At 39.4% G+C, this 22768-nt stretch overlaps 1 long non-coding RNA gene across 1 annotated transcript; it reads right to left on the bottom strand.

Annotated features, from left to right (window-relative positions):
* Nucleotides 1-5720: 5720 nt before the first annotated feature.
* Nucleotides 5721-9307, bottom strand: LOC140009525 (uncharacterized). Its single transcript, XR_011816957.1, has 2 exons — nt 7041-9307; nt 5721-6128 (listed from the first exon to the last, which is right to left on the bottom strand). It is a non-coding gene; the product is annotated as an uncharacterized lncRNA (long non-coding RNA).
* Between the last annotated feature and the right edge of the window lie 13461 nt (nt 9308-22768).

Raw genomic sequence — 22768 nt, 5'->3', positions numbered from 1 at the left:
TGGCAATAGCATCGCACGATGTTGTCTCCACTGTAGTATTTCTCGTTTCCTTCATAAATCGAGTTTCCTGTTTCTGAACCATTTGATCCTTTGACGGTGTTAATAAATTGATCACTGGCTGAGCTTGAGGATGCTTTGTCCCAATTCTTTCTCGAATGCATTGAATTACAGTGCTTTTTCTACGCGGGTCTGCAAAAATTGGACAGCTCTCTTTGGTGCAAGAGAGGTAGTACCTAGATTTGGGCTTTACATCGATTTACTTTTTAATTGGAAAAGGCGCCAGAATGGAATTCCCTAAAATGCCCCTTTTGTATTGCACGATTATGAACCTAATGGAAATTATACGGTGGCGCCGCTGCAAAGATCCTTGATTGGAACCGATATATAGGTTTAGGGATCCAATTGGCTAGAAATAATATATAGGGACTAAATTGACGGAAAAAAAAAGTTTAGGGACTAAATTGGCGATTTTCCCAAAAGACTATACATAATTTAATCTCTAACATAATACTAATTAATAAGCATATGGTAATAAGCTAGCTAGAGTGATTGGCATGAATAGAGATTAGTATTTCCGGTATTAATATTATATTCTGGTTTTTGTTTGTAATGTCTTCCTTTTTACGTGTAGAAGTATGGAACAAGCCTAATCAATCTCTGTTTAGCTGTGGATCATCTCGTCTATAATGCAGGAATTGGTTCCATATGCCTGATTGAAGATGCTACTGATATTACAAAATTTTGGGGATCAGTTTATCCGACTTACTTTGCTATGCCTTACCTGAAAGGTAAGGACAAAGGGGTTAATTTTTTGTGAATGCATCAGCTAGTCCAATTATGAACACAACAGGATTCAGTATCTACTCCATGAGAAACGTAATGCGTTGTATCTCTCCGTGTGGTTGGTAGGCTATTACACGAGGCGGATTTTACCCGATACGCACTCTCGAGTAGCAGATGCAGGTTCTCTTGTCAAAAAAAAAAAAACTCCGTGAGAAACCTAGATGTATGTACTTAATGCCTGATCAAGATGTTGCTACATCTTGCTAACAGAAGTTTTATTATCATAGTACCCCTCTAGCTCAAAAAGTTCAGTAGCCTTCAAATTAGGTAGTGCATCCTTTCGTCCCATCTCCTTCATTCATTCAATTAGACGAGTTCGATAGATTCCCACACTAGGACTCAATTAATAATGCCGTCTCCAAGATGCTGGCACATGAAGCTATATTGATACAGAATCATCCCCTCATAAACTGATATTCATCAGTGCAAAAGGACCATCATTAATCGTTGAACTGATTACAATCACTTGAACTCTAATACATAATAACTTACCTGCTAGGTTTCTCTGCCATGATGCCTTCCATTTTTCTGTTATCCATTTCTGTTTTCCTCCTAAAACCAATGGAGCAATTTGTTTGTCAACTTTTGTAAGCAATACAAAGGTATAAAGACAAAGGTATAAGAGTAATAAGTGGGAGATCAGTTCAGCTTTGAATCCAATACCTAAGAGGCACACAAGCCAGCCACAGTCTCATTGCTCCTTCCTCAGCTATGGTTTTTCTATTTTGATGATTCGTCTGATTCCTCGTCCTAATGTTCCTTTGGACTCTCCTACCTTTTTTCCTACATCTAAAAAATCCTGACGATTTTTATGATTATTTTTCAGTTGAAAGCATCCAAGGGAACTACTGTCACAGGTGAATCATCAGGAATTGGGGAGGTACTGTACATTCCAATCTCCAACAATTTCAGTTTGATGCATGCATTTTCCATGTCTTCGGCACCTTTCTCTTCGGCCTTCCTTGCTGTATATTATTGCATTTTCCATCTGGTTTTGAGTCTTTCAACGTCTACCTTTTATGATACAAATACGAGTAGAAATCCAATCAGTCTCTTTGTAGTGGACCATCTCGTCAACAATGCAGGAATTGCTTCTATGTGCCTGATTGAAACTGCTATTGATATTACAGAATTTGAGCCGGTTATCGTAATTTTTAAGATTCTGGTATATATGCCCACATACACGCACAACCAAGTTTGACATTAATTCAAATGGTACAGGATGTGAACTTTTGGGAATCAGTCTGTCCGATTTACTTTGCAATGCCTTACCTGAAAAGAATGAAGGGGTCGATTTTTGTGAGTGCATCAGCTGGTTCACATTTGAATCCACCAGGAGTTAGCATCTATGCTGTTAGAAACACAAATGCACTCAATGCCTGATAACACTTTCGCTACCAGTAAATACTTTTAAACTGCACTAATGATTTTTTAGGCAAGCAAAGCAGCATTGCTCAGCATCTACGAGACAATGAGAGCTGAACTGGCTCCAGAAATCTCCATAACTACTGCAACTCTTGGTGTTATAGAGCCAGAGATGTCCAAAGGGAAGTACCTCGACAGAGAAGGAATCACTCAAGTAAACTCAGATTCGGCAAGTGTAAGATACCTGGACCTAATAAAGATGTCAAATTTCTTTTATTAAGCACAAGAATGCAATCTTAAATGACATCAAATGTAAACGGTGGTTGCGGATGTTTGCAGACTTTTATTAATCAGCTGCCAGTCATGAGTACTAGTGCTTGTGCAAAATCAATTGTGGTTGCAATATGCAGGAAAGAAAGATATGTGACAGAACCAAAATGGCGGCGAGTTTTCTTCCTCTTGAAAACCTTCTGTCCTGAACTAGTTGAGTTTGCTAACCACATGTACTGCTTGCAAATGAAAGCCTGGTTAGCTAAAAAATCTTCCTTGCCACCGTCAGAACATAAAACAGACAAGCTGCAGAATTATTAAAAAAAAAAAAAAAAGAGGGCTGCAACATCTGGCTGTAGTCCACAATGACTAAATTTCTGATGGTACTTTAAGGTCATTTCCATCTCGGAAAGGTGAAGACTGAGTCGTGTTCTGAAACTCTAACCTCCAACGCTACCAAGCTCCAAATTAGCACATGTAATAATACCAGTGATTCTAGATGGTATTCACCTAATATTGAATAATTGACTGTGTGTGTAAGACACATCAATTCTCTTTCCTGCGAAATGTAAGTCAAAAAACTGTTTGGCCAGTGACAAACAAAACCATTCTGATATTTGAGGTTTGTGTAATGGTGATGAGATTAAGCAAGAGACAAAAAAAATATGGAACTGTGTGATGACACAAAACCTATTGTATGGCTTAGAGCTTCATGAGGTGAAAATTCTAAAGAGAAAAATACCATTAGTACTTCAGTATGGGTCATTACCCTATCCTGAAACTGCCAAGTTTTTAAATATGATGTATATGTTTACATGTTGCATTGGTACTTCAAGATTGATTGTTTTAGGCACCAAAGTTTCATATTCCACTCATATTATTTAACCCTCCTATTTGTCTGAGCTTGAACATAAACAGCACGCATCTCTACGCAACAATTGTGCAACTTATGCGAAATTTCTGGTACTGAAGCCATGATTCAGCTCATGACATCATAAAGATACAAAATTCAATGTTAAAGATACAGTACTAAGTAAAAGATTTTTTTTTTTTTTTAAAACCCAACTGCAAGTAAATACACAAACCTGTACTGAAGAAATGAAAACTCTCCAAGTACAAACTTTGCAAAGAGCTAATTTCCAACAATGAACCATTCACAAAAAAACTGAAATACAAAATAAAATTGGGAAGGACCACGACAACAGCAAATTTAGAGCAACATTAATGGAGATAAAATTTGCTAACATGCAAAACCACAATCTCAACACAGAAAAGCCTGATTTTGCAAAAGGATAGGTTTAAGCTAGAAGCCCACAAATGTAGAAGGTCTAACTTCACTAATCACCAAAAGAAGTGGTTTACCAAAACACATCCAACCGGAGGGACTGAAGCTTTGACCACGTATAAAAATCAGGAAATCCCAAATCAAGGTTGAATTTTGTTCATGTCGTATTTGACGACATGCCAAAAGGAATCTTAACGACAGTTATCTCAACCCAAAAATCAAAAAATTGACTGACAATTAAATCATCTGAAGCAAAACTTTAGCTCCCAATTGAACACACTCAACGAATGAACAGATAAAATGAGTGAAAAAACAGAGTGGAAGGCTCAGATTTGTGTAATTGAATCAGGCAAAGAAAATGTGACACCGCCATGGCTGCAAACTCCGGTTGCTGCGTGTAAGGAAGAAAAGCCAACCTCTGGCACCCTTACCACAACGCCATCCGGGTTGCCCCGCCAAGATACGGGTCAGCATGCCTCAAAGCCTGACTTGCTCCGAGAATTTAACAAGACGAAGATCGTCACAGCCTTATTCTTCTACTCAGGATCTTCCAAAGGATTAGGGGGCGCTTGATAAAGGTATGGAGTAGAACTAGAATCATCAGAATCAGTAGTAGTACTCCACAGAAACAGCTCAGGGGAGGTTTATGAAATTATCCCAGAAAACAGCAAAAGAAAGACTAAAGATTAAAGGGTTGTTGGTTATTATCATTTTCTTTCAAGAAAATGAAAAAAAGAAGTCATGGGCAGAACGGAGAGGGGCAACCACCCTTACAGAATTCCCATCTTTCTCCATTGCCTCGTTCTTAGCCTCCCGGAGCAGACACCTTGGCGTCAAATTAACTCTTTCTTTGGGTGAGTACTTGGGTTTTAAAGGGTTTTTCCTTTTTGGGTCAAATTAATTACCTGGCACGGTTTGTTACCCGAGTTGGTTTGACTTTGATGGACTAAGAGCGTAATTTAGAAGGTGATGCATGGGTCGCACGGGAGTGACGGGACGGGGTTTACTAATTTGGAAACAAAGTATGGTTTTTTTTTCTGAGGAAAATAAAGTATTGTTCATCAGCAATAGTTAATGAATAATGATGAATGATCGGTCCAATATCGAATAACACGTATAAGTCCCTCCTGGGCAGCTCGGTTGATCACGAGAAGTCTCCTAAGGTCGCGTTGTCCATTCTCCCCCACCAGGGATCGAGTCCCAGTGGTTATCGGTTCGAGGAGATGGAACCTCTCCACTCGGACCTCAGGGAATTAGTCGGATCCGGCATACCCAAAGCCCGGATACCCTCTGAGTAAAAAAAAAAAAAAAAAAAAGAAGAATAGCACGTATAAAGTAGGGAGATTTTACTCTTTTTTTTTTTGGATATTATAGTTACAAATAAAATTCACTGTTAAATGATAAATGAAGTGTTATTGACAATTAAATTAAATATTATTAAATATTTAAAATTTAAAGTATTTATCTTTAGTGTGGTATTTAAGTTGAGGGAACGGTGATAAAACAGGATCATAGAATTTTCCCATTTACATGCCTAAAATTGGAATGATTATTTTTGACAGATGTTATTGGCACTCATTAAAAAGCGTCCAGCACTCCATCCTTTAGGAAATATTATTATTGATTAATTGATTCTGTGTATCGTAAGATGCATAAATTTTCTTTTTCTTTTTTAGATTATTGCGATATTTTAGCCTACACAGATAAACAGATAATAAACAGATAATATTTGGTTATAGCAAAAATACGAAAAAACTATGGAGTTGGTACTTCAACTTGGGTCAATACCCTATATTTAAACTGCCAAGTTTTTAAACATTGGATGTGATTTTTTTTTTTTTTACATTTTGCATTTGTTATTTAAGATTACTTGTTTTCAGCATCATATTACTGCCATAATCAATTAACACTATTCAGCCTGTAATCTGTGATTTTGAGCATAAACAGCAAGCATCTCTAAGTAAACAACTCTGCAATCTACGTCTAATGTGAAGCTCTGCAACTGAAGCTATGATTTAGTCCATGAGATCACAGATATCATAATCTACGGCAATCTATGCGCCACTACCAAAACAAATTAATACCATAATGTAAGGGGGCTGTAAATTCAATTACAAGCAAATTCACAAACCTGTACCATAAAAAAGAAGCAAATATAGGTACAACCTTTGCTTGGAGCTATTTTTCTAACCACGGACTATTCAAAGTCATAGTCAAAGAATATTAGTAGATACATACCCCACCCCTAAAACAACGCGAGGACGATCAGGGCATAAGATCCAACAAATGCATCCCTCAAACTCGTAGCAAAAGTAGCAGCAGAAGCCCCCTCTAGACCACACAGACAAAGAAGCTCATGCAGCACCTGCCAAGGAAGCTCTTGCAGCGTTAGCAGCTGATGCTAGAAATAGCCAAAGACATTGCACCTTTTTTGGGATTGATACTGTTTTCCCAAAGGCACAATACTAGTGCGGATTTCAGTCCTGTCCTATTATCCAATGGCCTTTTCTTTCCAAGGTATCTTTCCCATCCCCTTTCTTAAAAAGGTATGGTTTTCATAACTGGCAATGTTGTTGCAATTCATGTCCAGAAGGAATCCATCTCAAAAGGTTAAAAAAAAGTAGGGTACGTTTGGAAAGATAGACTAAAGTGATGAGCACCAAAGCTCACACAACGATAGAACTAAAGAAAAAGCAGTACCAGAACAAAATTTTGCTCTTTCTTTGCTCTTTTTTATTTAAAGATGGATTATATTCAGAACAAAGTTGAGACACAAAGCATATGAGATACCCAATACAATACCAACATGGCTGATAATTCAATATCCTATGAACCACCAAACATCAAAATACTTCTAGAAAAGAGTTTCCCAGCCAAGACCAATATTTGATCTTCTGAATCAATACTAGCTATTAGCAGTGCATAATTACAACCTCATTTTTGTGGATCAGATACTTCCTAGTGGACCATCCCTTTACATTTTGCCAGCAATAGTAGTAACCTGATTTTCACTACTGCTGTTTAAGGCAACAACAGGAATGGGTAATGAGGATCTAACTGAGGTTCACCCAACTTAGGTTGATAAACTACTAGTAGCTGAGTAACCCCGTCAGCTCCACCCAAATCTGTACAAGAATAAAGTTCGTCTAGATAAAGAGAGATACATATCAGGAAAGATAAATGAATTTTGGTCACTACGAGGACAGACTAGCGTTGGTCTGTGATCAGGCAATGAGACCAAGAGATGCTCCCGCAGCTGCAAATCTGAGATACTTACCAGACTCTTCTGTTGGAATCATTCTGGTTTCCCAGCCAAGATATGTTCTGGATCACCTCAAAATGCCTGCAAAAGAAAAACTTGCTCCATTTGGAGAGTAAATAATCATCACAGCTTTTTTGATGTTTTCATTTCTTTTTCAAACTGGAAAACTAGAGGCTTGGAAGTTTTCCATGATGTATGAATAAAGAGGGCCTTTTGGTTCACATCAGTAACAAAAGGGTGGTAAGTGCAATTAACCCTTGCTTTAAACTCTCAATGGCTGTTGGCTTCTTTGTGATGAAGAAAGAGATCATAGGCTAAAAACAGAGAGAGGCAACCACCCTTAAGAAGTCCCATCTCTTTGGTGCATCAATTTTTGAGCTAAATTAACAATTCAAGGGTTACCATAATTCCAGAGCAATATTTGTCCTGCCAGGGCAACTTTGAACAGAAAAGAAGTTGCAACAAACACCTTTCTTGGACAAAACTCACACATACACGCATGTATCAAAACAAAGGCTCAGATGTAGAGCAGCAAAATCAGGCAAAGAGGAAGGGGAACAGCCATGGCTGCAAACGCTGTTGCATGTGGGGAAAATCCCATATCATCAGGGTTGCCCTGCCAAGATACGGTCCCATTAGCATCATGCCTGATCTGCAACTCAAGAGAAGATGTACCATCACAGCCAATATTAACAGAGGAAAAGAAAAGATGACGGACGAATGGTGATGATCAGACAACCATCCAAAGTGTACTAGGGCATTTGTCATGCCTTTCCTTTTTATTTATTATTATTTTTTTTTTTGGCTTTTGCTTGATTAGGGCTGTTATATTTTTCTTCAAACTAATCATCAGGAAATAGCAGAGATAGGGGCAACCACCCTTAGAAACTCCCCAAAACTCTCTCTGCGCCCTCATTTCTTTCATTCTTTGAGATGAAAGAGGAATTCCCATAGAACCCTCTGATCAAGAAAGATTAACGAAGTAAAGTTAATTACTTAAGGTCGTGTATTCGAACCCACTTTGTGTAGTAAATGGTTATTTCCATATAGATTGGAATACAACACCATACTTGCACATTCCATTCACAAGTATAAAATAACCAACTCAAGAAGTAGAAATGCATATAATAGCATAGACAAGGCTCAGAACTTGCATTTCATCAAGCATTGATGACGACGTGAACTGTGACACCGCCATGGCTGCAAAACCAAAAGTTGCATCCAGTTGCCCCGCCAGGACACGGGTCAGGTTATACCATCAATGCTAGTTCATTTCCTCGTAAGAAATATTACTACGATAGCATCATCATAGCCTCTTTTTCCATCTCTCATTTTCTTTGCTCATTTCGTTGTAGTGTTACCACTTACTACCACCACCACCACCACTACCACTAACAACAACAACAACAACTATGAGTTCATCATCATCATCATCATCATCATCATCATCAACATCAAAAGCACACTGGCTCAGAACTTTTACACGAAAGCGCTCGCTTGAACAAAAAAACACAAAGGGCTGTTTACTTATGCAACTAAGATATCATAGACTACAAAACAGAGAGGGGCAACCACCCTTAATTCAAGAAAATCCCAATCTCTCTGATTACCTCATTTCGCCTCAAAGAAAATGGCTCAGATCTTTCATCAGAGCAAAAGAGGGAGAGAAACACCGCCATGGCTGCAAAAACCCAGTTGCATGCAAAAGGGAGACGGGAAAGAATCCCCCATTTTCAGGCCATCAGGGTTGCCCTGCCAAGATACGGGTCGGTTCACCTCAAATTACCCTGCAAAAGAAAAACTTGCTCCGATTCTGAGAATGAAAAGTAATCATCACAGCCTTTTTGATGCTTTCTTTTCTTTTCTTTCCTAAACTCGCAAACTAATAAAGCTCCTGGGAGGTTTTCCAGGGAATATGAATACAAGGGCCCGTTTGGTTCGACTCAGTCGAAAAAAAAAGGGGCGCTAAGTGTAATTAACCCTTCTCTCAAACGATGAAGGGATGTTGGTTTTGCTGTAACGTGATAGAGAAAGAAATCAAAGGCTAAGAAGCAGAGAGGGGCAACCACCCTTGAAGAAATCCCGTCTCCCTGCTCGCCTCATTCCAGTCTCGGAGCTCCCAGTTTTCACTTTTTCCAGTCATTCCTGCGTAATATTTGTTTGGGTGACAATGATGTTAATGGGCTCTAGAAACACGTTTAATACTTTCCCAATTTACTCGTCGGATTTGGGTCTGAGCTTCAGCTAGTCACTGTTGCCCGGTTTCCTGAGCTTTGGGCAAGTCGTATTTATCTATTGGTGCAGCCCATCTCAGTTACTGGATTAGAATAACACTTTGCTTTTCAGGGATTAATAGGCAAAAAAGAAAATTTGCCTTGCACATTGATTAGTTAAAAGTATAATACAATGATTTAAATTTTTATGAGTATATGCCTTTTATGTGCATTTTGATAAAAAAATAAAATAAAATTTCACCTATGCTTCTAATTAGTGCTTGGCTGGGCTTGGACTTGAGAAACCAGAATCACAAAGGAAACAAGTTCCGGGCGAAATTTGTAATAAATTTTTGGCCGGGTTGGTTAGTTTTTGCAACTGGGCCAATGCTTCCTTTCTATTTTCTTTCTCGACAGAATTCATTTTCATTTTCATGGTTCTGGGAACTGGGAAGCTGTGGTAGCATTTTTGCATGATGTTGAAGAGAAGTTGTTGCTGCTAAAGAGAGGGGCATCCAAGGTCCCTTCAGTATCGTCCCAAGATCCATGTAGTATAAGCTTTGCCTATCCAAAGAAAGTGGACAAATGGAAATAGGATATATGATTCCTTGCGATGTCAGAAATCGGAAACTTGGGTAACTCCAGGAAGTTGGGAAGAGAGAAACTGATCTCCTTGAAGATGTACATGAAGAGACTAAAACTGATCCGATTCTAGATAATTTTACCTAGCCATAAATAACAAGAATATGATCAGAAGAGTGTGGTGCAGCAACAGTAGCCCTACATATTTGCACTAGAAATTTCAATAAGAAATACACCAGTTTTAGAAAGAACAATTCTACAGACACTTAACACAGATACCTGCAATAAGACGACAGAAATAAGAAAACCCAAAATGAAAATATCAACTACAGTTGAAGTATTTAGCACAGCCGAAACTAGAAAACTCTCTAACAGAACACAAAATCACAAGAGCCATGAATAGCATCATACACATGCAAGGACAAGTTGAACTGCGCAGAACTGCAGAATTGTAAAACCTTAGTTCGAGTAACAAGAATTTCTGGTTCACTAGACTGACCAGCGAAAGCTGAGGCCTAAATACAGATTGGCAAATAATTTCAGTTTTAATTTCACCTCTGATCATCAATAGCTTCTCCAATGACGCTTATGATACGGCCAAGAGCAGCTCTACCAACAGGCACCGTAATACGGGAGTAGTTGTTGGGCACCTGCTGCCTACAAACAAGACCTGGAGTAGCCCATAGATACACCTAACAAATTCTCCCTTGTATGCTGAGCCAACTCAAATACAAGTTGGATCTGATTATCAAACCACCTCCGGCGCCATCAAATTGGCACCCCTCCTTCCTTGAATCTAATATCAAGGACAGCATCAATCACTTGACAAACTTGCAGAATAGCACCCTTTCCAGTAAAATCTCGGTGTTGGTGTATAGAAACAAAAAGCCAATGGAGCCATGGTGGTGATTCATATTGGGCCATGCAGTTATGAGAAAAGCCGGCAGAGAAATGAGAAAAACCAAAAAGCATATACAATAAAAGAAAAGATCAGAAAATCCTTCAAAATAAAAAGAGCAACCTATAAATGCTAGAAGACTAAACAGGGAAAAAAAAAACTCTATTTCCAATAAGACCAGTAATGTGAAAAAGGAATCCTACAAGATGAATATGAGGCTCAGATTTGTACATCAGGCATTGAGTATGTGACACCGCCATGGCTGCAAATCACCGGTTACATGAAAGGGAACATAATCAGTCATCAACCACTCCCATAGAAACAGTATGCCATCCGAGTTGCCCTACCAAGATGCGGGTCAACTTCTCATCAATCAATGCCTGATTCCATTGCTCATAAGAAACATCATCACAGCCTTTACTTTCTTCTACCCTCTTTCTGTTTTGGATTCATCAAAGAGCAAAAACAACAACACCAGCAGCAGCAGAAACAACAGGCTTGTTCTCAGTCTATTATTTCACCTGATCATAGATTCTAATTTTTGGATAATCATTTTTTATAATGTTTTTTTGCATCTGCATTTTGCATTTGTTAATGGCCAAAAAATCTGAAATCCAAATCCACCAATGAGTAGCCTCAGCTGATTATGATTATTCTCTAGTGCCACTTTCCATAATCAGCTTTTACAAAATCTAAAGCATACAAGAACAAGCTCAATATCAGCTGCATTCTGAAGTCTGATTATTATTATTATTACTACTACTACTAGATACTAGTAATGAAGGGCCGTTGGTTTTGCATTGGGTAATGAAGAAATCACAGGCGAAACAGAGAGGGGCAACGACCCTTCTAAGAAATCCCATCTCCCTGATGCCTCATTCTTTGAGCTAAAAATTACCAGTGACAGGTACCACTATTCAAGGAGGATTTCTACAAGATTCGAACACACACAAAAAACGAGGCTCAGTTTTATAAAAGAAATGGGTAAAGGGGGAAAGGTTCCGCAATGGCTGCAAATCGAGTTGCATGTGAGAAGGGATAACCCATAAAAACATACCATCCGGATTGCATCACAAAGCACGTGTGAATTGCATCACAGCTACAGTACCAGAACCAGAACAAATAATACGATATTTGTGAATTCCTTTCTTTTTCGTTTTCCAAGGGTGGTTTATTCTTTCTTCCTTGTTTGAGGACTGAGAAATCATTGGGGGAAATGCAGAGAGGGGCAGCCACCCTTAGAAACTCGCCCCAATAGTACACTCTCTCTGCCCCATCATTCTTTCGATCTTTCAGTTGAAAGAAGTATAATGCCTCATCCCTTAGAGACTACATGAGTAAAGGGACAATTTCAGAAAGGCATGCTAACGATGTGAACCTTGAGAAAAATGGGCTCAGATCTTTTAAAAACTTTAGGCTTTGGGCAAAGAAGTAGAGAAACACCGCCATGGCTGCAAAACCCTGTTGCATGCAGGCCATCAGGGTTGCCCTGCCAAGATACGGGTCGGTTCACCTCAATTGCCCTGAGGGAGAAAAAAACAACTCAGCTCCCATTCAGAGATGTAAAATCATCACAGCCATTTTTTATGGGACCATACAAAATCTCTCTCTCTCTATCTCTCTCTCTCAAACTCCCAAACTAGGCCCAAGAAACTTTGCAAAGTTGTCGGACGCCATGTTTGGTTCCAGTGAATGCTAGCAGTAGTAGTACAAAAGGGTGATCTGTGAAATTAAACCCTGAGAAGGATGGACACTAAATTAAACAGAAGGGTTGTTGGCTTTTGAAGAAGAAGAAGAAGAAGACATCATTGGCTAAAAACGGAGAGGGGCAACACTCCTTGAAGAAATCCCACATCTCTCTGATGCCTCAATCAGTCTTGGAGCTCCTAGTTTTCAGCCCTCTGGTTGTTTTATCATGGAGGTTCAAACCCGATCATAACCCTCATTCATTCCTTAGATTAAAAGGAAGTGAGCAACACCACAGCCTCTGAAAAATCTGATTAGGGAGAAATTGACCACCATTGAAAATCCCTATTTCTCTTGCGCCTGAGTCTTCAACTTTTGATTATGAAAGAATGCAGATTGTGCTACAACAGCTTGGGTGGAGTGACAGAAGCCTTGGAAAATACACTTCAAAATTCCAAAAATTGAATAATTACAGCTTGAAAAATGTATGTTCATATCCAATGCAAGTAGCACTAGAGAGCAACCAAAACACAACAAATCATCTACAATGAATGCAGACTTGTAAATAATTACATTGAAAACGACAGAGGTAGAAAAATCTATATTGAACCTGTTAAACTCAGAAAAAGGGAATGAATTTTCCTTACCTTTTATTCATCAATCATAACGGTATATATACAAGTATAGACATATCTAGTTCCTATTATTTAGCCTACAGATCAGCCTACAATCTGTAACTTATCTAATCCCTACAAATCAGCTATCTAATCCCTACAAATCAGCCTACATCTGTAACTATCTAATCCCCACAAATCAGCTATCTAATCCCTACAAATCAGCCTACATCTGTAACTATCTAATCCCCACAAATCAGCTATCTAATCCCTACAAATCAGCCTACAATCTGTAACACTCCCCCTCAAGTTGGAGCATAGATATCAATCATGCCCAACTTGTTACATAGATAATCAGTACGGACCCTGTTAAGAGATTTTGTGAATATATCACCTAATTGTTCCCCAGTCTTCACATAACCTGTAGTGATCAAACCCTGTTGGATCTTTTCACGAATGAAGTGACAATCAATCTCAATATGTTTCGTTCGTTCATGAAAGACTGGATTAGAAGCAATGTGAAGTGCAGCTTGATTATCACATCGTAGCTTTGCAGGTACCGAGACCTTAATTCCTACTTCACTCAGGAGCTGATATACCCATATGATTTCACACACAGACTTTGCCATAGCTCTGTATTCAGCTTCTGCACTTGATCGTGAGACTACATTCTGTTTCTTACTCTTCCATGAAACCAAATTTCCCCCAACAAAAACACAATATCCTGAAGTAGATCTCCTATCTTCCTTACACCCTGCCCAATCAGAATCTGAGAAACATTCGATCCTAGTATGACCATAATTGCCATATAGGATACCACGTCCAGGAGCACCTTTTAAATAGTGTAAAACTTGTTCTGCTGCTTTCCAATGGTCAATAGTTGGTGATGACATGTACTGGCTCAGCACACTCACTGAATAAGCAATATCAGGACGTGTCACAGTAAGATAATTCAACTTTCCAATAAGTCTTCTATACCTCTCAGGATCTGCAAACAACTCACCTTCTTTGGTTAACTGTAAATTAGGAACCATTGGGGTACTACATGGTTTAGCACCCAATTTTCCCGACTCCATCAGTAAATCAAGCACATACTTCCTCTGAGATAGGAAGATTCCTTTCTTACTCCTGCTAACTTCAACTCCCAAGAAATACTTTAACATCCCCAAGTCTTGGGTATGGAACTGAGTAGTAAGAAAGGACTTCAGAGACGAAATTCCTCTAGGGTCACTACCTGTGATGACAATATCATCCACATATACAACTAACAGAATAATACCCCCATGAGATTGTTTATAGAAAACAGAATGATCGGACTTGCTCTTTTGCATCCCAAACTTTTCAAGAGCTTGGCTAAATTTTCCAAACCAAGCCCGAGGACTCTGTTTCAAACCATATAGAGATTTGTTCAGACGACAGACTTTCCCATACTCCCCTGGAGCAACAAAACCTGGTGGTTGCTCCATATAGACCTCCTCCTGAAGATCACCATGAAGAAAGGCATTCTTGATGTCTAATTGATGCAGAGGCCAGTCATAAGCTGCTGCAAGGGAGATAAATAACCTGATAGAAGCAAGTTTAGCTACAGGAGAAAAAGTATCATGATAGTCCACGCCATAAGTCTGAGCATATCCTTTAGCAACAAGTCTAGCTTTCAATCGAGAAATGGAACCATCAGGATTCATTTTGACCGTAAACACCCATTTACATCCAATAGCTCGTTTACCTGCAGGTAGGGTAACTAAAGTCCACGTACCATTGACATCTAGAGCATTCATTTCCTCAATCATAGCATTCCGCCATCCGGAATGAGCTAATGCCTCTTGAACAGTTTTGGGTACAGAAATAGTGTCTAGGGATGTAAGAAAAGCACGAGAAGAGGAAGACAAATGATTGTAGGAAACAACTGAAGAGATTGGATAAGTACATGCACGTTTACCTTTTCTTTGAGCAATAGGGAGATCAAGATCATCATTGGTAGTCGGATCTGATGACGAAGATACTGGTTCATCAGGACATGATGTTGGAGACTCCAGGACCAAGTCAGAACTGGGCAGATGTGGGCGACGCGAGTAGGTGTATTTGATGGGAGGCTTAACTGGTGTAGAGGGAGGCGAATCCAAATTTGGTATGACACTATAGATTAACAAATCATCATCCTCCCCCGGACTCACAGAACCTGAAGATGAGGAGAAAGGTGTTTGTTCCAAAAAAGTGACATCGGCAGACACAAGATACTTACCAAGACTAGGACAATAACAACGATACCCTTTTTGTACACGGGAATAACCCAGGAATATACACTTTAAGGACTTAGGATCAAGTTTTGTAACTTGAGGACGAACATCCCGAACAAAACAAGTACACCCGAATATCTTTGGTTCTATAGGAAACAATTGTCTATTCGGGAATAGAGTGTGTAAAGGAGTATTACCAGATAAAACAGAGGAAGGCATACGATTGATTAGAAAACAAGCAGTAGATACAGCATCAGCCCAGAAGCATTTAGAAACCTTCATTTGAAATAACAAGGCTCGAGAAGTTTCAAGAAGATGTCTATTCTTTCTCTCAGCAACCCCATTTTGAGAAGGGGTGTCAACGCAAGAAGTTTGATGGAGAATACCCTGCTCAAGCATGTATTTCTGAAAATTTCCTGAAACATATTCTTTTGCATTATCACTTCTTAAAATTTGTACTGGTTTACCAAATTGGGTTCGTATTTCAGCACAAAAGGAAGAAAAGTGAAAGAATAATTCTGAGCGATTTTTCATCAAATAAAGCCATGTCATTCTAGAATAATCATCAACAAATGTAACAAAATATCTGAAACCAGTTTTAGAAGTCACCGGACAAGGACCCCAAACATCGGAATGGACTAACTCAAAGGGAGCAGTAGCTCGTTTATTGATTCTAGGACTAGAACTAAGACGATGGTGTTTAGCAAACTGACACGACTCACAATCTAATGAAGTAATGTTCGAAAGCTGAGGACAAAGTTGCTTTAACATAGAAAGCGAAGGATGACCCAATCGACAGTGTTCTTCAAGAGGAGAGACTGTTCCAGCACAGGCTATAGACCCTGGTTTCTGTGTATCAAGAATGTAGAGACCGTCAGACTCATGTCCCTTACCAATAATCTTCTTCGTCATGAGATCCTGAAATACACAAGAACCAGGAAAAAATGAGACACAACAATTAAGGGCACGAGTAAGTTTGCTGACAGAAATCAGATTAAACGATAGTCGTGGTAGACTCAGAACAGATGACAAATGGAGAGAGGATGTAGGTTTAGTGGTTCCAGACCCAATAACACTGGATGTTGAACCATCGGCTAAAGTAACAGGAGTGATAGATTTATGTGGCTGAAAGTTAGAAAGTAAATTGGGATTACCTGTCATGTGATCTGTAGCACCAGAATCAATGACCCATTTTGGAGAAGAGGAAACAAGGCATGTATTGGGTTTACCTGTCTCAACAAGTGCAGTAACACGACCGGATGGCTGTTTCACTGTTTCGTGAAACTGAGTCAATCTGGCATACTCATCTGCAGAGATTGTAACAGACTTTTCAGAGGTCTCAGAACTAGATGCAACATGTGCAAATTGAGCTTTCTTATACTGTAGCTTTCGACAGTCCCGCTTGATATGTCCTGGTTTATGACAGTAGTGACATACAATTTCTCCTTGCTCCTTTCCACGATTTTCAGTAATTTTATCAGAGTTGTTGGACCCCGACCCCATGCTCTTACTGTTGCCACTACTCTTGTAGTGTTGTCTTCCTGAATCAAATGTGGTAGTACGGCTAATAAGAACACTGTTAGGCTGAGTGGATAGAACAGGTAACGTATTCTCTGTACGAAGAATCCTTCGAAAAGCATCTTCTAGACAGGAAATTTCTGATCCGGAAAGAATTTGAGATTTGGCAGTCTCAAATTCAGACGGAAGACCGGCGAGAAAACTCATAACAGCCATCTTCTCTCGCTGATTCCGTTGTTCCTCCACATTGATACTGAAGGGAAGCAGCATATTGAGCTCTTCATATGTTTTCTTGAAGTCCATAAAATAACTGGTGAGAGACTTATCTCCTTTATCTGCCCTGTAAAAATCCTTGCAAACATCATAGATACGAGAGAAGTTTCCTTTTCCCGAATATAAGAACTGCAAATAGTTCATTAACTGTTTCACTGTCTTACAATGGGTAACCAGGCCCACCACCTCACTATCAATAGAATTACGAATTTGTATATACAAGCGAGCATCTTCTCTCACCCAAGACAGTCTAGAGTCATCCGTAGGTGGATCATCGGTCAGATGACCATCCATAGAAATACTGAGTAGATATAATTCAATAGTATGGTTCCAATCAAGAAAATTAATTCCATTTAATTTGTGTTCCGTGATTTTTGAAACCAACGGAACTATATCAGAAACTCCAGTCTTTTTGTCAGACATAATTGCTAAGAAAATTCAACAAGATAACAGATTACCCACAAGAGAACCTGTCGTAGCCAGGTCCCACACCTAGATCGATGTTGACCCAAAAACGTACCTCCCTGAGTTGGCGGTGTCTTTAGAGGAACCTTTAACGCCTGCACCTTGAATATGGCAGCAGCCTCCCTCACGCCCAACAGCCCAGAAATTTTTTTTTTTTTTTTTCTTAAAAAAAACTTATGAACAGAACTGCTCTACACAGAACTGCTCTGATACCATGTTAAACTCAGAAAAAGGGAATGAATTTTCCTTACCTTTTATTCATCAATCATAACGGTATATATACAAGTATAGACATATCTAGTTCCTATTATTTAGCCTACAGATCAGCCTACAATCTGTAACTTATCTAATCCCTACAAATCAGCTATCTAATCCCTACAAATCAGCCTACATCTGTAACTATCTAATCCCCACAAATCAGCTATCTAATCCCTACAAATCAGCCTACAATCTGTAACAGAACCAAAATCACCACTTCTTTTATTTTTTAATTTTTTTCCAGCAGGGAAGGGATGGGACTTAAGAAGCATGAGGGGGTAGGGGGATTTGAACCCAGGACTTCTAATTCCTAAGGCCTCAACCTTAGCCACTAGACCAAGGCCTCATTGGCACCAAAACAAGGAGACTATCAACCCAGGGACTAAAAGACCCAATTCACCAAAACAATGAGCTATCCACTTTTACAGAACTGGTAAAAGGCTAAACAAGCGCAAATAGCAGTATTTAGCACATCAGAAATGAGAAAAACGCCTGAAGAAAACCCAGAATCATAAGTCGCAAAGAGATCTTATTTGAACAAGGATAAGCAGAAATGCACAAGCTGCATAAATGCATGGCCACTCTATGCCTGTGACTTCAACACAAGAATACTGCAAACAACAAGAACACAAGGCTCAGATCTGAATTTGACCAAGTATTAAGTTTGTGACACCGCCATGGCTGCAAATCACTAGTTGCGCTACAGTGAAAGAAACTAATACACAGAAACACCCAAGTAATAACTGTGCCATCCAGGTTGCCTACCAAGATATGGGTCAATTTATAAAATCAATGCCTTTTTTTCCTAGCTCACTACAAATATCATCCTAGCCCTCAACACTTTAGTCTTTTCTTTCCTATACTTCTCCAAGGCCTTTGGTCAAAGAGCAAACCAAATAACATAGAATTATAACTACAGTCTAAGTTTCAATTAGTAGTAGTAACAGCAGCAGCAGCAGCACTGATTACTGGAAATCAAGGACGGTTTTTAAATTTGGTTAATTAACGAAGAAATCATAGGCATAAAACAATGAGGGAATCCCATCTCTCTATTTGCGTCATTCTCTGAGCTAAATTTACTAGCTAAAGATTCCCACCATGGCAGAGCCACTTGTTGCTACTGCCAACTAAATCACAACAAATCTCTCTCTCTCTCTCTCTCTCACACACACACACACTAACTAGAGAAAGGCCCAGATATGCACAGTAAAAATCAGGCTAAGAGGAATGGGAACCAACATGGCTGCACACCCAATTGCATGTCATGGACTCCGGAAAATCCATCTCAAAAAATGCCATCACGGTTGCCCCCACCCCCAACCCCCACAAAAAGATACAGGTCCAATTAGCTCCCTTCCTGATATTCACAACTCAAAAACAAATAGTGAAGTACCATCACAGCCTAGAAATGCATATAATAGCACACAGGAAAAGAGGCAGAGTGATTAAGGGTTTTGTGCTGTTACTATGAGGTACTGCTGCTGCTGCTGATAACAGCTGATTATTTTCCCAAATATATTTGCTTACATCATCATTACAATTTCCAATACACCTTTTTATCTTTTCAATTACCTTTTTATTTCACATACATCACATCACAAAAAGTGCTACAGTAAAAATATCTCAAATAACTTACAATCCAAACAAACCCATTAATGATGCTATAGCATATAGAATAACTCCATTTTCTTCTGTTGCTAAGAAGAGCTATTTTTCATTTTTATTTTTGTTCAAAGACTGAGAAATCATTGGGAAAATAGCAGAGAGAGAGAGGGGCAACCACCCTTGGAAACTCCACCAGAATCTCTCCCTGCACCCTCATTCTTCATTCTTTCTGTCGAGAGAGAAATGCCTCCTGATGCCCACTTATATTCATGGTTCAAAGACTCGGGCAAATAGGAGTCAACATGAAAGCCCCTAAAATTTGCAGAATCCAGAATTGATGGCAACTTGCTCGAACTCAGACTATTTATATTGAGTCCACTGAGTGAGTAAAAAAAGAAGCTAAATATCCAAGTCTACCCATTGCAACAGAGGCCAAAAAAAAACTAAAATTTATGGAAAGGTAACAATAATCCTCCAAGAACATCCGAAAAACAATCAGTTTGTTTGGATACAACAGTATTTGGAAAACATTACTAATTGCATCATCAACACATTTTCCAATCAGCTTTTCATCTTTTCAATCACCTTTTTTCTCACATACATCACATCATAAAATGTGCTAGACTGTTACAATATAAAATTTTCCAAACAGCTCTCCATCCAGAAACACCTAATTTATAAAACAAAAATCCCCAAAAAAATAAGAAACTAATCTCCATACTCATCTTCAGGCCAAACTTGTCTCCTCAAATACCCTAAAAAGAGCAGTAAGTGGGTGGGAGAGAAGGGGAAGGGGAACGGGAACGTCAAGTGCAACTGAAGCTTCATTGAGCAAGGAGAAGGTCATTGCGGGGAGGGAGTGGGCAGTGTGATGGAGAGGAGAGGGGAAGTGACCCTTGGGTTGGAGTGGAGTAGGTACTGGCAACACGCTAGTAGGCTTAAGTTGTTTAGTGAATGCTGTTGTTGAAAAGGCATTTAAGGTGGAACGAATAAGGGATCCTTTTTGCATGCGTTTACAACAAGAAAAACATCAGGCTCAGATCTGTAATTGATCAGGCATTGAGTTTGTGACACTGCCATGGCTGCAAAACACCGGTTGCATCAAAGAAAAGTTCGTGATTCATCAAAACACCCCCCAAAATGATACCGTCCGGGTTGCCCAACCAAGATACAGGTCACTTTATATCACCAATCCCTTAGTGCCTAGCTCATCTAGAAATATCATCACGGCCTTTAACATCTTAGCAAAGCAAACAATGGAAAAATACATCCGCAGTCTTTGGTTCAGCTAGAAGTAGTAATAGTAGAAGCTGAAAACTAAGTACCAGAAATTAAGGGCTGTTGGTATTTATTTTTGGGTAATTAATGAAGAAATCATAGGCTCAAACAGAGAGGGGCAACCACCCTTCTAAAATAAATCCCATCCCTCTGTTTGCCTCATTCTCTGAGCTATCGACCAGTAATAGATAAACCACCATTTTGAGGATTTCCATAATGCCAGAGCAATATGCTTCCTTCCAGATAAAAATTGCAAAAATGTCTATCTCAAACAACACACACTAACGATGGAGTTAGAGTACTTCTAGAGTAAGGCCCAGATAATATAGAAAAAAATAAATAAATTAGGAAAAGGAGGAAGGAGACAGCCATGGCTGCAAAGCCCAGTTGCATGTGACGAGGAGGAAAAGAACCCATTTTGAAATAATGCCATCTGGGTTTTGCCCAGCCAACATACGGGTCCGGTTGCCTCCATTCACAGATTCCAACACAACAAAATTTTCTAGTACCATCACAGCCTTATGAGTAGTGACCACTGCTGATGCTGATGACGGCCGATGAGGATGAGGAGGATAACCATAACGAGGACGATGACTAGGTGTATAAACCGCGCAATAGCTTTTCTATTTTTATTGCCTTTTCTTTTCAGTCAAGGGCTGTTGATTTTTTTTTTTTTTGGCGAAAAATTGCTGAGAATCATCGGCATTGTAGAAAGAGGGGTAACCACCCTTAGAAACTCCCTCAAACTCTCTCCACAACCTCATCCTTTCTGTCTAATATCCCTTCTTCTTCTTCAGGGCTCGCAGTTCAGAACATAGTCAATAAAAAACCGACCCGGATATCAACCCGGTGGAACCTCGAACCGGGTAATGAAGAAATCATAAGCTTAGCAGAGAGGAGGAGCAAAAACCCATCTCTCGGCTGCTTCGTTTTCTCAAGCTAAAACTAGACGAGCAAAACCAGACAAAAAGAAAGGCTCAGATCTGTCAAAAGGTCAGGCAAAGAGGGAGGAGCACCGCCATGGCTGCAAACCCAGGTGCATTTTAGCATGGAGAACCCATCTCAAATAATGCCATCAGGAGTTTGCCCAGCCAAGTTACGGGACCCGTAAACTCCATGCCCGATTTATAACTCAGAAAGAAAGAGAAATGTCATCACAGCCTTATATCAAACAAGAAGAAGATGATGATGATGACGAAGATGACGGTGATGATCTTGATGCAGAGAAAGAGTGAAATGATGATAATAATAATAATAATAATAACAATGCATTCTTTCGTCTTCTCTCCGAAGGGCTGTTGATTTTTACTTTAGCGGGTCTGACAGAAATCATCGGGGAAATGCAGAGAGAGGGGCAACCACCCTTACAAACTCCCCAGCTCTCTCCCAGCGCCCTCATTCTTCTGAGTTGATTCTTCCAGTAGTATTATTCTTACTGAGTTGTGAATTGCGGGCGGACCATATACAAGCAGAGTGACAAGGGTTGCGCGGCTTCCTCGAACAGGGCTTGCTTGTTTAACCAAAAAAGACTGCATTATTTACTTTTAGTACACCTTATTCAGACTTTGAATTTGAGATTATACTCCAATCCAAATATGGAGTTAACAAAGACCCAAGCCACCATTCTAGCATTTTGTTCCATTTAGATTAACGTAAATATTTGTAGTAGCTAATATTTGGTGTTATGAAACTATTGGACTGTATAACACACCACCAACCCCAGCGGGTAGCTCGGTTGGTTAAGACTGATCGTCCGTAATTACAGCAAGATCTCAGATTCGACCCCACATGTTACCGTTATTGAGTATCTTTGTTGGATATTTTTGGGACAAAGCTCAGCCCAACCCAACCTGAAAGGATTAGCCTCCAGACCCGAAAAAAAAAATATATATATATATAACACACCATCAGCTTTTCTTGAACTACGCAGGCCTCAAAAAGAAACATAATGTACATTAAATTTTCTCCAAATTGACTTGCATTACTTGTTAAGATGGATGGTGCTCCTCCAAAGACCCAGGACGCCAGGAGATCTCGATTCTTTATAACCATATTCTTTTTTTTTTTGTAGGAAAAAGGGTAAATTAACTACTAATAAAACGTAACACAGGAAGTC

Source organism: Coffea arabica, chromosome 6e (assembly GCF_036785885.1).
Source record: "Coffea arabica cultivar ET-39 chromosome 6e, Coffea Arabica ET-39 HiFi, whole genome shotgun sequence".
Taxonomy (NCBI): Eukaryota; Viridiplantae; Streptophyta; class Magnoliopsida; order Gentianales; family Rubiaceae; genus Coffea; species Coffea arabica.
Note: the sequence above shows the minus strand (reverse complement) of the source record. Positions and strands in the feature narration are given on the sequence as shown.